The following is a 5,541-nucleotide window of genomic DNA, read 5'->3' on the forward strand; positions in this document are numbered from 1 at the left end:
AAAAAAAGTGGAGAAGAAGCCGAGTATATCGTGTACATCGATGCTAAATTATAAAGTAACGTCAATTGCTACAAGACAAACTACCGTGTTTCCGCTCAATGATAGTTGTGCAATGCATTCGCGACGTATTGTCGAGCTGACGATCGAACCGATCGAAGAATAAAATTCTCGCTACGGCGATAACGTGCGTATATTAAACAGGAAACAAATTGTAGGTGCACTATAGAATGCGAGTGCCAATAGGCTATAGAATCACGTCGAGCTATACAGTTTTTTATGTATTCTAACGGCACAGGCATAGCAATCGGTGAATTACGCGAGCTGCAAAACCGTCCTCCCACTCCCTCGGGGATGTTCCACGAATCCCTCGATAATTTATCGATTAAGTCGTGCATGGAATACGAATCCCCGGTGCCTCCGGACCCTATCGCGGATTAAAGCGCGCGGTGCATTTGTCATATTGTCATTACTCATTGTCAAAATATCGCGAGCAGTATCCCCTCCCGGATAGAATTTTTTTTTTATTGTCGACGAATGTTGCAGAAAATCGACTCGTTTCCAAAAGGACTCACTCTTTCCAGTACGCCATCGAAAAACGTCATTTATAAAAATCTCTTCCGCCAAAAAGATTTGTACGTATAGCAATATATTTGTTTTTTTTTTACTAATTATACATAGGTATATTTATCATAATTTTATTGTAATCTGAAATAAATCCTAGTAATAAATAATCAAATATTGAGTAAAATATAATAATTTCAATCAAACGTTCCATTAATATAACCAAAAGTAATTTTAGTTTTCTAAATACATTTAATAAGTTATTATCAAATATAATAATATAACCTACCATTTATATAATAATAATTATTGAATATTTAGAAAAATAAAACTATTTTTAGTTGTATTATTTGGATATTTGGATTAAAATCATTTCACTCAATATTTGAGAACTATTATCAGACACTCTTTTTTTCAGTGTATCGCGGCATTCAAGCTGCAAGAATTTCTTTATTAAAGCAGAAAGATATATTAGTAGGAAAAGAAAAAGCAAAACGTCACTAGTCTCAAAAGGGTAGCTATTATTATATACACACCATTATGTATATGTGAGATCTTGAATGACACGACTTGTCGTGCGGAATCACGCGTCGAAAGTCCACACGCCCGTCTCGCCCATCTTAAATGCGATCGCGTGAAGAAGAGAACGAAAGGTTAACGGCGTGTAAATTTCACTTGACGATCTCTACAGTCGGTAGATTTCGTTAAGTTGCAAAAGCGTCAACGAATGACTGCCGTTAAGTTTAGTGACACGTTTAGATACGGAAATCGCGGTTATATACATATACACTCGTGAATTCTTGTTACTGCAGCCTTTCGTTTGAGGATTCTCTCAAAAATTTAGAGATTGTTTCTATGAGAACTATACTTCGAATAAAATAAGCGACATTCTTTTTGATTTAACCTTTAATCTTTGATGATGCTATGACTATGATACAAATAGCGTACATACATATCCACGTAACTGCAAGCACGTTCGATGATAAAATCTGACTTAATATAAATATTATAATATGCTCGCCATAGTGCGCACAAAAACGTCTATCAAGGTAACGTTAGCTCACCTTAACGAGTAATATCCGATATAAAACGTAAATGTAATGAACGTCATTCTACATATGCCCGCGCAAGCAACAGATATTTATTTTAGACGGTAAGTAAACAGAAAAAGCTACACGTCGAAAATGGACGAAAAAAAATGAACTGCGCGTAACATTAATTGCCTAAAATGTAATAATAAGTACGTAAAACTGAAAAATATCATTATTATTAGCCGTTTGAATAAACTATAAGATATATCGCGAAAGATAAATTAAATTTTGTCAATTAAATTTTGTCGCGCTTATTAATAAGTGATGAGGTTAAATATGAGAACATTAAAATTCGAACGTACTTTAATGGCTAATTATCCGCTACGTTATACAGCGTGTTTCCAAAAACCTTTGTTAAAGACAAGCGTGACTGTCATCGCGGAGCTGCTACCAATTCATGTAAATGTCGTAAATTACCAACGTCGGATAACCGTCGGATTAAGATCGTAGGCACGGAACTTACTCCGACGTACATACATATTTTGACAAGGGCAGCAAGGGTTAAGACCAAGATTTAGCTCGTCTATGTAGACACAGTCTCATAGTCGTCGGCATAGTCGATATCAGACTGAGAGACTTCCCTGTTCTTTATTTAAAGTTAAACACAGACGTTCCAGAGAGATTGATATCATAATACTAATTTATTCAATGCTTCCGTTAAATTTAATGAAAGATTTCAAAACGTGGAGAAAAAGTTTAGTAAACAATTTGTACCTCCCTAAAATCTTACAATAATAATAATGTTAAACAATAAATTCATTAATATTAAATAATAAAAATAATGTTAAAAGCGTTTAAAAATAGAACTTTAAATATTTCTCTTTGCAAATTCATTATATCCATATTATTCTGTCCTTCCTAAAATTAGGGCAATATTTATCATACATGATAGGCAATAATTCATAATATTCACTTTTTAATTTACATCAGCAAAGTTAAAAAAACCTTTTCTGACACATAAATAAATTGCCAGGATTTTATACGTATATTATAAAATTAAATTATTAAATTGCTGAAAATGTTTTTTTCAATTTTATTAAATACTTTTCATTTGAAAGTGATGCCAGAAATATAGTATAAGATATATATTTTATACGTGTAGCATAATACGTACACATACATTATCAAATAACAGAGAATATACATTTTTAATAAAATATTGAAGAATGCTTGAAAGGATGAATTTTATTTTTGCGTCTTTTGCGTTTTTTAAGAAGCAATCATAATAGCTTGAGAATTATAAAACTAATTCGAAAAGATTAAGGGATTATTCATCAAAAGAAATCGCATGTAGATCGCCTATCTAACGAGCGCGCAAACAAACAAACAAACAAACAAACAAATACGTCACGAGAAAAGAAGTAATACAAAATGCACGGGGATTCTTCATCGGGATGGGAACGGAAAGCGGGCAAGAGACGGCTAAAGATAATGTACCCCTGCATACAGATGACGTTATTAAACGGAAATCTGCAGATGGAGCGAACACATAAAGCACTGTCTACCATCGTTGTCTGATTAGGCATGCAACGTTTCCCATCTCTACTCCTCCTCCTTCCTCTTTCCCACAGCGAGATACTAAAAGCTCTCTCTTTCGCTCTCCCTCTTCCTCGCTCTCTTTCTCTTTCGTTACGGACACGTGGCACGCCACGTAAATTCCGTAAAACGATAACGGCGATTTTAACACCGCATACAATGTAACATTGCGCGGCAATGCAGTTCGTTCACAGTAACGAACTCGAGGGAGCGCGCTTTTCTCCAATTCCCGCATTCCAGAAATTCAACCGTATTCGAGAAATCTAACTTTAGCTGCGGCTCATGTAAAAATGCTTCTGTCATATAATAAAATGCAAATGTATCGAAACGCAATGTACGCAAATCTCCATATTAATTGTATATGTACATATGTCTTTTACTGGCGTAAAATATATCTATACGTATTATTAGATCGTAACTAACTCAAATGTTGTAAAAATATATTATGTGCTAGAGTGCTAGATATAACAGAGAAGCGCAACCGAGCATATGTAAAGGTTACAGTTAATCCAAAGAAAAAATGGCGACCTGTGTTTAGATCTCGCCATTCCACAAACGGAGTGCGATTCTTATAACAGTAGTGTTTCTACTAAAAATATTGATTCTCTTTGGAGACTATAGTATACATATAAAGATTTAAAAATGATACTTAAAAATTAGATCCGCGATACTATCCGTAGAAAAAATGGCGGAACCAATCAGAAATCGGGACAACGATTACGCTTCTCTGTTATATCTAGGACTCTGCTATGTACAAAATAGAAAATATAAATTACAGGCTAGTCAGTTAGCACACAAGAATATTTTAGTTTATTATTTATAGTTAATTGTAGTATATAAGAGAGGGTTCTTATATTATTTAGATATTGTTTAAATTGATGAATATTTTTATTTTACAATTTATATATAGAAATTCTTTCCTCTAAAGAGGGAGAGAGGGAGAGAGAGAGAGAGAATAGAGCTTTTGTTAGACACTAATTTAATTGATTGCTTCCAGCAAAGAAAGCAGCTTTGCAACTGTTGTAAAATTCTTTAATGTATATGATTGATTTATACATTTAGATCCAGTAAGGAACAAAGAGCAAGATCAATGTGTCAAAGAATTTTACAGCAGTTACAAAGCTACTTTATCTAATAAATGCAGCTATTACATTACATATCGATCTTGATGAGTGAAATTAAATTTTTTTTTATTTAACTTTAATTGTTCCAAAATTCTGAACGAAATTTATTTTTAATTTCAACGACCGAATAATGTTTCATACCAACAAATTTACTTACAGACTGATGTATATTCTTCCGCCAAAGCAATATCGTAGACGTTATCGTTCCTGCTCCAATAAGCCATACCATCGAAATGCGATCCTTCCTTCCTTCCTTCAGAAGATACAAACTTACCGGAAATTCGAAATTCGCGAGGTTCGTCTCGACACTTTCATCCGACACTTCCAAAACGCGCGATTGGCTTTTAGCGAATAACAACGCTAAAACCTGTCACAGTCCCATCGTCACGACACTTTCCTCCGTACAAGAAAACAAGTTCGAAATTTATTTTAACAGACATGCGCCGATGAGAAATACTTGAAAATCCTACGGCGGCGACCGCAGTTGTATCCGCGATATCGGCGAATAAATGTGATAATTTAACGAATATGCGATTAACAGAGAGATATGATGAACGTTAAAGTCTCGTTATTTAGTAGAAAGACGAACTGCGCATGTGTAGTTTTGACTTTTCACTAAGTAACATAATTTTAGCATTTACTGTATTTGGGTACACGATATATTGCAAAAACTTTCTAATGTTCGACCGTTTGCGGTAATTTGATACAGCAGAATGATCGCCCGGCACTTTGCTCTGCACTCCCTCATTCGTGTGAAACTCACCACCGTCAAAAAGCGTAAATAATACAGAGCGGCAATTCATGTTTTACTCCAACCGCCGCGAACGTGAAACGCACTGACACAATAAGATGGCGGTATTGCGCGGCGATGATATACCCGTAGCATACTTCACGCCGTACATATGCGTAGCGTAGCGAGCTTCGCGCTGTAACTACACATCACGGTTCAAATAATACTTCAAATATGGTTAACCGCAATAAACCGTTAACGCTTCATGTATGTATATCTGGAATACGTTTGCATCAAAAGCCTGTATTTTTGTCACTCTCGACGCGCTATCATATTTTAATTTACAACAATATTGCGATGAATAAGTAACGCGGAACGCGCTATAAAGATAATGACCACAGCACGAGTCGACGACGATTCGTTTATGAGCAATTTATGATTCATAACAATCACTCTCTCTCTCTCTCTCTCTCTCTCTCTCTCTCTCTCTCTCTCTCTC

At 35.0% G+C, this 5,541-nt stretch overlaps 1 protein-coding gene across 1 annotated transcript in view; it reads right to left on the reverse strand.

The window, feature by feature from the left end:
• Positions 1–4,701, reverse strand: part of LOC108750655 (tyrosine-protein phosphatase Lar-like) — a 369,675-nt gene extending 364,974 nt beyond the window's left edge. Inside the window, exon 1 of the mRNA XM_018490284.1 lies at positions 4,470–4,701. The gene's annotated coding sequence lies outside the window, so the exon portion shown is untranslated. The remainder of the gene's footprint in view (positions 1–4,469) is intronic.
• Positions 4,702–5,541: the final 840 nt, after the last annotated feature.

The sequence above is a fragment of the Trachymyrmex septentrionalis genome, unplaced genomic scaffold (genome assembly GCF_001594115.1).
Source record: "Trachymyrmex septentrionalis isolate Tsep2-gDNA-1 unplaced genomic scaffold, Tsep1.0 scaffold37, whole genome shotgun sequence".
Classification (NCBI taxonomy): domain Eukaryota; kingdom Metazoa; phylum Arthropoda; class Insecta; order Hymenoptera; family Formicidae; genus Trachymyrmex; species Trachymyrmex septentrionalis.